The 12,900-nt window shown below is 31.9% G+C and overlaps 1 long non-coding RNA gene across 1 annotated transcript in view; it reads left to right on the top strand.

Annotated features, from left to right (window-relative positions):
* The window catches only part of LOC117079019, a 70,129-nt gene that overhangs the window by 14,281 nt on the left and 42,948 nt on the right, over positions 1–12,900 (top strand). The gene's annotated exons all lie outside the window — the stretch shown is intronic.

The following is a 12,900-nucleotide window of genomic DNA, read 5'->3' as shown; positions in this document are numbered from 1 at the left end:
TAATTTTAAGCAAAGTGTCTTATTTTAGATCTCCCTAAAATTATTTATATCACACACACACACATACACACCCCAAACATTAAGAGAAAGAGTGATAAATCATTAATAATGTTTATATGATAACATAATACCCTTAGATTAATTTTCAAACATGTGAATATCCTACCTTTAACTTTTTTGTAAGGTACCAATTTTTTTATCCATCTCTCTCTACACACACACACACACACACACACACACACACACAGACATACACATACATCTTTATTTATTCTAGATTATGACAATGTTTTTCTTCTCTGTGCAAAATACATAAACAGCATACATACAGACACAAACATATGTATGCATGTATGATATATCTGTGTTTTCTATAGATGGTAATAGATGTCTAAAAGTACTCTATAAAAAGGCTAAAATTAATTTCTTTAATATTGCACTTTGTTATACATATTTTTCTATATAGAAAAATCAAATTAAAAATTGTGAAATAAATCCAATTAGCTATCTAGTTTGATTGTATATTTTTAAATAACACTGTCTTAGAATTTGAATAGAAATATGTTAGCTAATATTTTAAAATATTTTCACGTTATAAAAATTAATAATGACAATACTTGTATTGTTAAATATGTAAAATTAGGGCTAACTGAAATGGTTATGTATTTTTAAGCTACATAATTACATAAATGACAATGCAATAATCATCTTAATGTGTTCATTTTCAGTTCACTTTAACAATCAAAACAGAATGTCTCTTGGCAAAATGTCTGTGTGTGTGTGTGTGTGCCTGTGTGTGTATTTACTTTAGATACATTAAGTTTACATTTCTAGAAAGGATAATCTCATAGAATTCAATATGCTTTTAAATTTTGATGGTAAAATAGTCTTTATGACTAGATCATACACATCAAAATATTTATGAAAAATATATTTATTTGAAATTTCTGGAATCTATCCAGAATACTTTGCTGGTAAAACTAATGCAGTGAAATGATACACATTTTTTTTTGGCAACGTCTTGGTAATCTATGCAGGTGGTCACTATAGATCTTTAATGTTAATCTTTAATATGCATCATAAATATGAAAATTTATAAAGTTTATAACAATTTTAGGTTTAGCATCATGTTTTCTTCTATAGATAGGTCTTAATGGACTGAGAAAACAAAAATAATTTTCTCTTTTAGAAATTTAATTAAAACAAAATATTTAAAGAAAATTAATTTCTTTTAAAAGTTATCATGGAATGTTATTATTTGAGATTTTCGTGTTTTGACATAAATTGAAATCAACATTGACTTACACTTAAAGCGTTATTGTTAATTTGGAAAGATTTTTTGGGGAAAATATTAGCATTTTTATTTCTCTGAAATCTTTAACTATTTTGCTGTTAGTTTTAAATACCTATCTTGTGTCCATTGTTTGTGCTTACATTTTCATTACTGAGAACATTCTTATGCTTGTCAATATATAAAGCAAGCAACTTTATTTAATATAAGAATATTGCATGATAAATGGACTAGGATAGTTGGTAGAAATGTTCTTAATATATAAATACACGTTAATCAAAATATATTTTAAACTGAAAAAGCCTAATAATGTTTGTGCATTTTAGCTTCGGCTAGAATTTATATTTGTGCATTACATGTAATATTTCTATACATGAATGCATATACATAACTATACCTAAACCCTTTCATATTTAGGTCATTGACTTATTTTGAATGCTATCACACAAATATTACAATTATCTTTGCCATACCTGTATTTACGCAGCTTGAATATGCAGTGACAACATTTCTCTTTTTCCTGGAGTGTGATTTTCCCTTGGTACTTGAATTGTTCTTTGTTGAATCTTTGTGATTAAAAAATAAATAAAAACACTGTTGTATGAGTGTCAGTTTGCAATAAATGTGTGAGAAGATGTATGGTCAAGATAGTCTGCCCATCTTTTAGCATGTCTTTTCTACCTGGGCTTAACTAAAGCTATTTAAAGATAAAAGAAAGCAAAGGTCAAACAAAAATCACTGTTAGCATCTTATAGAAAAAGAAAGAAAATCTTGAGATATTTATAATTATTATATAATTTTTATTGTATGTTAACTTTCAAAATGCTGCTATTACTATCACTTTTTATTAAAATCGTCTTTTTGTTCAATTGTTGCTTTTTAGTTAAAATGTGACATATACAGACCTTAAAAATCTCTAAAACTAGAATTACTATTTTCTCTGCTGCTCATGTTCCCCAAGTCTTTCTGCCCCTCAGCCACTAAAGCTAGAGGATGCATTTAATAACAAATAGACTATTTTGATCGGTGTGCTTTATTCTTACCTATTTCGGTTTACAAAAATATGCAAATAGGTGTAATGACAACTTTCAGAATGTATTCTAAGATGTTAATGATATTTTCAAGTAAACGTTTAGGATAATATTTTATAATGATCCTTTTTTGATAGCTAAAGCTTTTATATGTAAACCTTCACTTATATATTACACTACCACTGAAGAATTTTAATGTATTGCAGTTCGTTTTGTAATAGATGTACAAACATTCAGAGTAGCATTATGTTGCCTAGTTATTCATTGTAGTTCACATTTAGATTTTCATTTGGATTTTTCCTTTTTCAACATTTGGATATCATTTCATTAACTATCATAAACCAGTAGTTTAAGGAGGAGCAATTCTGAAATATAAACACTCCTTCTAGAATTTTACAGCATTGCCATAGGAGAGAAAGAAGGGACTAGCATTACTTTAAACATTTCCCTGTTATGATTATAAGAAAAGATCAGATGCTGTGGCAATTTTTTTCATATGTGATCTTTCTTTAGAATTATTTTCAAAGTCAACTGTTCTTAGACCTTATTTTCATCTCCAAAAAGCATAAGTTTTGTTTCTTTGTAAGATATTTCTTTAGAACATATCTTAGTTTAATTCACGTTTAGTAAAAGAAACACCCAGGCTCAATCTGGAGACCTCCTTCCAACATAATTTAGCTGGACCTTTTCTTAGTAAAGGTTTTCTGGTTTTCATTTTCACTTCATATTCTCAAATAAAAGATCCTTTGTTGTCTACCATTTGATTGGACTTAATGAAAAACACTCCATTTTAACTTAACAGTATTTCCTTTTGAATTTATTATATTTAAGAACACTGTCAAAAATCAAACATTTAATCTCAGGTTTTTATATTTCAAAATATATTACTATCACATGGCTCAGTGAGGTGATGTAAAAAGTATACTGAAAAGATTTCAAAAAGAAAAGCAAAAGTGAAAAAATCTGACTTCATTTTAATATGAAACTAAATACTATGGCTAATGTGCAGATTGGGTACGGCAGCTGACTGTGAAGACGAACATGTGACAGGGTGCCAACAGCAGAATTGTGCAGTATTGACTAAATGAGGTTCACTGATTTGTATTGAGGCTAATATCTTCTTTAAACAATTCCGTGTAAATTGTGCGTATAAAGTCATTGGAAGCTATTTCTCAGGACAGCCTCGCTGGCTAGCTACCTGCTGGAGTGAGGAAGATAATCAATAGGAAGAAATAGAGCTGAGCATGAGCCTGGGAAGCTGCAGAGCAGTTAATGCTGATAAAAGTAGATGATGTCAATATTTGGGAATAGCACAACTCTACGATAATAGACAAAAGAGAAGTGCATATGTTGTAGGGTGTTCAAACAGGGGCAAAATTAAAGCCAAAGTGACAGATGATGTCCTAGGCTGCAAAAGACATTATTTATTATAGATATTGTTAAATTTCTACTGAAAGCCATACACAACAGAGCAAGATATTGTTTATAAAAGATACCTAACTTTTATCAGAAGCTTAAATGCCCATTTCTATTTCAATGGTCAGTAGGTTTCTGCTCATGGTTAATATAAGAAAGACTGTCTTTAAAACATTTGGTAGATATATTTTTACATGCATACAACTACATGCCTCATTAAGAAGTTATTTTTTAAAAATTATCTAAGTTGCTTCCAAAATAGAGTTAAAAATCATATAAAAGTGTAAATGAAAATAGGCTGTCAGTCAAGGGGTGACACCAAAGACATAAACCTAATTGCCTTACCATATATTTGTGATTATAGCAGATGCCCTATTTTTTAAAGCTAGTAGACTTATTGGAAGTGAGTTAATGGTATATTTTTACACACTTAATACTGAAAATCAGTTTTCCTCTTGCTGTCAGGTGATGAAATTTTGTTCTTCTGTGCTGATCTTTCTGTTGATGTATTATGACATAGTCTGTCAACATGAACAGATATGTGAAAGGAGATTGGGTGACTGAGAGGTACAACCTGCATAGAGCTCTTCTTGAATTTTAAGCGTGTTATCATGTTTGGGTACAACAAGTAAGATTGTGCTTGCTTTAAAATGCTGTTATTTTTATATAATTTAAGCCCAAGCAAAACAGGTGGACCATGACAAGGTTCTAAAGCAGAATGAGTGAACCAATTCCAAAACACGTATTTCAGGATATCTTTTATAAAGCTTTTCACATCCTAAGTTGATTTTTTAAAAAAATCATTCGCAAAATGTAAAAGTTTCTTGACGAAGAGGAGAAATCAATTCATGCACATGTGATTATTAAACAAACCATTTCTCCCAAATTAAACAATTCCACAACTGTTACATGCTTTTATTGTCGCAGATGTTTTTATTGTTTGGTGTTAGATATCTGGATTATATCAAGTACACGATTCTGAGGTTAGGTAAAACAGCCAAGCCTGATAGTTTTTACTTAGAACCAAGCTAACAAATGTTATTAGAAAAGCAAGTATATTTATCTAGGACTTTCCTTTTAAGCATATTTTTAACCATGAAAATACAGATTTAAATAAATGGTACCTCTGCTTTTCATTTTGTGCTTTTATTTTGAGAATAACTATCTATTTTGAAAGTAATTTTACAGATCTAGCAAACTATACATTGTAGTTATTAATCTAAGATACTAGATAATTATACTAATTTCGTGTTCCAGATAGATAATTTTATAAGCTTTCCTACAAAAAAAAATTTGCTTTAAAAAATTGCTAGGATGTTGTCATATATTTCATTTTTCATCTTAAATACAAAGAAATAAAATACCCTTATTCATTACTGAATTATAAAGAAGCCTTCCTTTCAAATAAAGTATGAATTTTGATTTAGAGACACAGAAAAAAATCTTTTAAGATCTATACTTCAACTAATTTGTTAATCTTGTGCCACTTTCAGCATTTGTCACACATATAGACCAGGAAATTGGCTCCATCTCATTCTAGCTCTGTATTGAATTAAAAACCTCTACTGCAAAGAAGAGCATGATGTGGGGAAAGAATAAATTTAGTTCTTTCTTTAGTAATGCACATATATTTCCATACATTTCACATCCTAAGGGAGCCTATGAATGCATTCAATAAATACAAAACTATAAAGTATAATTCCAAAAAAGGAACAGGTTAAATTTTTTTTCTGGTTTCTGTATAGCATTTTAACTTTGAAGACTGAAAATTAAGTATTTTTATTCATTTATTTTACTTTTCTTTTAACAGACACCTTCAGTATTAAAAGGAAATCCATAATAATCTATCTTAGTTGTTCCATCCACTTGGATAATGTTAGCAGGTTTAGATCAAAGCAAATTAAATATCAGCAGTGGCAAATCGAGAAAAATGTTTTATGCCATTTGAATCAAGGTTTGCGTTTAGTTCACTATAGTCCATCCTGGCTAATTTAGTAGACATTGTATGCAAACCACATATGTGTATACATTGAAAAGATTGTCCATTCCTATTTCATTTGTCTAGGGTAACAGAAAAGGTCTTTTTCAATAAAGTATAATAATAAAGGGTTAGCTTTTACACATGATGAGGGCATTTCTATTAAGATTTTGTTAAAATGAAATATGTCCCACAGGTGATTGAGATTACTGACTAGGAAGATAGACTTGCTCTATGTCTAGTTCTCTATACTTTCAAGTATTTGAATCTTTGACTGCATTCTGAGAAGACAGTACAGTGTGGTAGATTTATGATGGCCTCACGGAAACAGAGCTAGCAAAGATTATGGCATACTTGTTTAGAAAAATGGTGAACTGAAAGTTCCTGATTTACACCAATATATATCTAGATGAAACCATAGTTTGCAAATTGTCCTGAGGAGTCATCTTTTATTAAGTGTTTGATAGGTATGGAAATGTACATGCCTATTTTTAAACATATTCTAATAACTATGCTGATATTATATTTGCAAATGTTCTATTTAATATTTTTAGGTTAAAATTAATTTACCTTATATATTTATGTTTCTGAAATACCTTAAAATTTAATTTCCAGGAATAAATCATATCATGTTAGAAGATGTTTTATAATATATATTAAAAAAAGGTCCAATAGTATTAAAAATTTTGAGACGCCACAGTATATCTGCATATGAAGACATTCAAAATCTTTGTCTTTTTTAACATTTGTATTCGTATTCAAGGATAAAAAAAAAACCGTCAAAGACTGCCTACCTTGGTCAACTTAAATCTACCCGACTACTTCACTTTTTAAGTGTTTAATCATCATGATCTTTATTTGAAGGGTAGAGCTGTTTCCCTCTGACTTTATAAGGCTAGTGAAGACACTCCCTTACTAAATTTAGGACTAAAATTGTGAGCAAATGTGCTTATAGACTTTTTTCTATGAGAAGTCTCATCCATGTATTATCAGAAATGACAGAATGCATGACATAAACTTATAAGTATTCTGCTATACATTTCTAATTCTTGTGACTATATTCTTTGCTGTCCCCTTTAAAATTTTTTTATATATATAATAGCTTATAGTGTTACCATTTATATTTAGGAGAACCACAAATTATTTTTCCAAATCCCACATACCAATTTATATACTTCCATTTAATCTGAGAAATAAATGTTCCGGAAAAGATGAGGATGCTATACAATTAGATGACATAACTTTGAAATTACTGGAGTCACAGCTCCCTTAAAATCTTCACTGTGTTGGTTGGATTATTTTTGTATTTTAAAGCTTAGGAGTTTACATGCTTAATACTGGTATTGTGTAAAGTAGGTGTTCCTGGAAGTCACACTTAGGAATTATTGTGTGCCCCAACTGTTTCAGGGCATAAAATTTCTCTAGCAGACAGCAGCTGACAGATTGGGAGAATCTAGCTCAAAGTGTCAGATAACTTTTAACTCTAATGTAGGTTTAGAAAGTATCTTTTGGGTCTCTCATTTTTAAACGGATTTAATAAAAACAAATGGAAAGCATTTGAAGTGCATACTTCTACTTTTGGCCCAGGAATTGGAGGGATACCAGCTCAGGCTCCTTCTTCCTTCATTTCCTTTTCCATCTTCCTTCCTTTTTTTTTTTCATTATTTCTATTTTTTTCTTTTGCTGTGGTTAGAAAGCACCTAACATGAGATTTAACCTCTGATATGGTTTGGCTGTGTCACCGCCCAAATCTCATATTGAAATGTAGCTCCCATAATTTGTGTGTGTGTGGGAGGGACCCAGTGTGAGATAACTGAATCGTGAGGGCGGTTTCTCCCATACTGTTCTGGTGGTAGTGAACAGTCTCTTGAGATCTGATGATTTTATAAGGGGAAACCCCTTTTGCTTGGCTCCCTGATTCTCTCTCGCCCAGACAGGTAAGAAGTGCTTTTGACCTTCCACCATGATTGTTAGGCTTCCCCATCCACATGGAGCTATGAGTCCATTAAACCTCTTTTACTTTATAAATTACTCAGTCTCAGGTATGTCTTTATCGGCAGTGTGAAAATGGATTAATGCAACCTCTTAACAAGTGTTTAGTTGTTCAGTACAGTATTAGCTATAAACACAATGAGGTACAATAGGTCTTTAGAGCTTTTTTCTTCTTGCATAACTGAGTACACCCATTAAAAACCAATTCCCCATTTCTCTCTCCCTCTAGTCCCTGGTAACCACCATTCTACCCTCTGCTTCTAGGAATTTGACTCCTTTAGATATATTATATAAGTGGGATCATGCAGTACTTGTCCCTTTGTGCCTGGCTTATTTCACTTAGCATAATATCCTCTAGTTTCACCAGGATACCTTTCTGTGTCTAGTCATTATCCTCTCCTTCCTTGGAGGATCACAGGGAAGGGGCCTAGTTGGAATGTTCAGCATGAAATGAAGCAGTTCATTTACTAAGAGTTTGGCAGATGAAAGTCAGTAGAGCAAGACTGCTGAATTCTATGGGAAATAAGCACACTAATGCTTTTAGCCACCATTTTAGACATTGCTGACTGTTGGGAAGCAAAGCTAATGTTCACTGAGTGCTCACCATGTACCAGGCATGGTGATAAGTGCTTTACTAAAATGGTCACATTTATCCACATAGCTCCCCATTGAGGTAAGTACTATTACTATTCCCACTTTACAGAAAAGGAAATTGAGTCATAGAGAGGTTTTAAGACACTTGCACACGTTCATAGAGCAGATAAGTACTAGAGATGGGATTCAGTCTTCTATTTGAGCACTGTCATGCTGCTTCCTAAAAGTCACATAGCAAAAAACGTTCTTTTCTTTGAATCCAAGGGGGTAAAAATATACTCTGTCTCAATGGGGAAGAAACAGCCCTTCGTTCACCTCTCCTAGTTAAGAAATAAGGAGAAAGTGTCCTTGACCAAAGTCAGCTGACTTTGGCTATTTGGTTCTGAAGAAGAGTAGATGTATCTGGAGTTAGACAACCTAGGCTAGCTGTCACAATGATGGATGTGGCAGGTCTGATTTTCAGGCTCTGTCTCAGTGGTATGATATCTAGACCTCCACCATTCTCAGTGGCGTGATTTTTACCAATGGGTTTGTAAAAGATGCACAAGTTTAGTGGAATCCAAGTGTTCCATGTGAAAATATGATATTTTGAATTACATGTTTCTGTAACATTAATAGGAATTATTGATGATGTCCTTCTTTCCAAAAGCGTACTCCTTCGTTGTGGTTGTTGTATTTACATACCATTGTTAAAGACCAAGCATAAACTTATGATACTTTGAGAGAAATTATTGCTTTTTACCCTCAGGATAGGATTCAGTGCCTAACTTTCTGTACTTTTATCAATAATCGCTTCTATTATTTCTGTTGCATTCGCTTTTATTCAAAAAGGCTTTTATTAAAAATTGCCTTTTTCTATTACTCATCAGAGTTGCAGATTATGTGAAAATCATTTACAACCACTGAGACAAACTCTAGGTAACCATAAAAACAGGAAGATAGTAAATGCAGTTTGCTAGTACATATTAGGGAGGAGACAGAGATGTCAGAAAGGCACACACATGTTATTAAGCAAACTATAGAGCAAAGTACATAAGAGTGGAAGCATTGGGGTCAGTGAAAAGAGAGAGAGAATTCTAACTCCAGTTGATATGGTGGTGTGACCCTAGACCGTTAATTAACTTTCTTGAGCCTAGTGTTCTTTTTCTATACAATGGGTATTATAATAACAGAGATAGATGACTCAATAGAGGATTGTTAAATATCCTGTGAAATGGCACAGGTATAAGCACCCAATAAATATTACCCATCATTATCATCAATTTATAGGAGATTTTAATGCATCTAAGTATATACCAGTTTGCCATTTGAAAAGTTACATTTTTGGCATATTACACTAATAAATGATATTTTCAATAAAACCTACATAATTTTGAAAATTCTAAGAATCAAACAGACTCAAATCTGAGGGAAATTTTTTTAAAGAAGAGATATAATTTAGAACATTATATAAACTTGTTGAGTTTATAAAAATTAAATTTTAAAGAGCTTGGTTTTATACGTAGAAGAAATAGTCTATAAACAAAATTTAAAATTAAATGTAATTAATGTAATTTTCTTTTCATAAATGCCATGGGATTAACATTTTTTCCTACATTGTGTGCTACAATGTTGAATGAGATCCCATCTCCTTATGAAATGTGTAATCCACTGGAATATTTGGTGATGAAAATTATAACAAAGAGTAGTATGGGAAAAATTAATTCCATGAAACTAATTTGGGAGTATAAAGCTGGGCATGTAATCTATGTTGCAGACTACTGAGAATGCCATGCTGTTATCAAACCAATTTAAGCCTGCGTCTGTCCCTGTTCTGTATGTATGCATGTATGTCTATATGCACATGTTCATGAATTGTGAAAACAAAGCAAAAAAGTATACTTTCATGCAAGATATCATTGCCTATTTGTAAAAAGAAAAATCATGTTTTTTCTTCTCACCCTTAAGTGAAGATACTATTTCCCCAAAGGAACAATTACATGGTGCATAAACTGACATGCACGCTTGTATAACACAGTCATGATAACAGTGAAACAGTTTGTAAATTGCAAAATCTAACCAACAAAAGTAATGCTTATGATGTTTTCTGCATTCTTTCATTTTTAAGTTTTCCACTTTCTTTCAAAGTCTGCCGAGCAATGACATACATAATTTTAGAAAAAGAAATGCAAAAATCTTTCCCTTTATGACTGACAAAAATAACAAATATTCCATCTTTTCCTTGTCCTTTGACTTGGGTCACTTGTGCCCTCGTGTGTGACCACAAGGCACCCTTTCTGTTGACAGTTACAAGCAAAGTGTAGATGCCTTGATTGACTGTGGCGCACTCAAAATAAGCCAAGATGTCTCGAATGATTTGGGCAGCCAAAGTGTCGCTGCGTAGGGCATAGTACAGTCATCTGCAGGATGCTTGGGTGAAACAGGCAAAAGGAGAGAGTGAACACACATAGATGTTCTACCCTATTAATTCACGAGTGAAATGAACTTGATGAAAAATGGCTTCAGACTTCTTGTCTAACTTCACCTTGTTAGGACCTTCTAGCTGCTAGAATCAAAAAAATTATCATCCTAGATTATTATTGCTGAAGTTAAACCCAAATTTCATGGTCTAAGCTGTATGTAGTAAATGTTGCTTTCAAGCTAGATATTAGGCATTATTTCCTCTTCTAATTTGGCATTAATAATAAAAGCAGGCCTGTCTATGACCTGTTGTCAGAGGTGTCTTCTGATGGAAATGCTGATTTTTGAGATTGACTGTGATGCTCCGTCTGCCAAGGCAAATAGGAAGTCAATAATCTACAGTGTTGACTCTTCACACTGAACTGTTGCTCTCTGCATGGAACCTCATGATAGAATTACGGCGGTATATTTTCCAAATCTTTTGAAAATCATTTGTTCCTAACTCAGAAAACCATGATTAATGTATGCCTACTTGGTACTAACAAGAAAAAGGAAAACCACTACCTGGAAAAAAAAAAAAAAGAAAAAAAGAGAGATGGAGAACATGAGCAAAGATTTGCTACTCTTATTCAGTCTTTTCATTAGCAGATTTTACTCAGTCAGTCATACCATTAACATGTCCTGGGGTGCCCACAGGGCAACTAAAAAAGAGGCACTGTAAAACTGGAACTACAAAGCATGGACAAGTCAGGAAGTTCTACATATTAAATGAAAGTGAGGTGAGCATCTCCTTAATGTAATGTACCAGGAAAAGTTTCTTAAAATAATTAAGCCCTGAGCTGCAATTTGGTGGATGGACACTGTATCATAAGCTTATTTCCATTGTACTGCAGTTTTCATTAATTTGATCATGGATGGATTATTTTATTTTATGTTATTTTGTTTTATTTTATCTTATTTTATTTTATTTTTGAAACACTGTTGCCTAGTGCAGTGGCAAGATCTCGGGCTCACTGCAACATCTGCCTCCTCGGTTCAAGAGAGTCCCCTGCCTCAGCCTCCCGAGTAGCTGGGATTACAGGCACACGCCACCATGTCCGATTAATTTTTGTATTTTTAGTAAAAATGGGGTTTCACCATGTTGGCCAGACTGGTCTTGAACTCCTGACCTTATGATCTGTCCACCTTGGCCCCCCAAAGTGCTGGGATTACAGGTGTGAGCCCACGCACCAGACTGATTTATTCTGTTTTAACCACTTACATTATTATACTTTTGGATTTTTTTTGAAACTTTTGTTACTATAGAATGCATTTGTTTAAATGTTGAAAATCTGTAATTTAATGTCCAATTACAAAGAAAGAGTAAAATAAAGCATGGAAATATACAAGAATGAATTATATATCATTAAAATTATTCTTGCCAACTTTCTAATGACTTAAAAATAAAAAGTAAAGCAAAAACTGTATTACACAAATTTATATATTATGAGCTCAATGATATAACATTTTGTATACCTAGGAAAATATTAAGGAAATTTAATTTACCAAATTTTGTGGTTAATTTTTAATGGTGGGATTTTGAGTGATTATTAATTTATTTTTCTTCTTGGCTTTTAACATTTTTCTCTAAAGAGCTTGTCTTATTTTTGAATTTTGAATTAAACAGAATTATTTTTAAAAAAACAAATGAGTCTGCAATAAAAACATGTGTAAAGTTTCAAGAAATTTGCTTTTGTATCAAAAGAAATAAATATTTTTGTAGTTTTGAAAGATAATTCTAGTTTTTAATCTACATTATTATTTATCAGTTCAAGTGGACACTGAGGCTGCCAGTAATACTAACATTGAGTCTGATTGTTAAAAATTTATCTGATTTAATAATACTGTCTCCTTGTTATTTTAATTTGCATTTCTTTGACTAGAAGATATAATAATTATTTTTCCCCTGTTTGAGTTCTAATTACTAAAATATACTCTCTTTTGTCTGAATTATATATAATGTCTTTTGTCTATATTTCTGATTTTATTCTATTTGTAAGAATTCTTTATGTAGCCTTAACACTTGCTGCAAATATCCTTCTTTGGCTGCATTCTTTTTATTTTACATTAATTTTTCTTCACCAGGAGAATGGCCAAATTTGTCAATACATTTCTTTGTGGCTATATCGATAATTTCAAATTTATAAAGTGTTTAATAC

This window comes from Trachypithecus francoisi, unplaced genomic scaffold, assembly GCF_009764315.1.
Source record: "Trachypithecus francoisi isolate TF-2019V2 unplaced genomic scaffold, Tfra_2.0 Lachesis_group7, whole genome shotgun sequence".
Lineage (NCBI taxonomy): Eukaryota > Metazoa > Chordata > Mammalia > Primates > Cercopithecidae > Trachypithecus > Trachypithecus francoisi.
The sequence above is the reverse complement of the archived record's forward strand: the minus strand, read 5'-3'. Positions and strand labels throughout refer to the sequence as shown.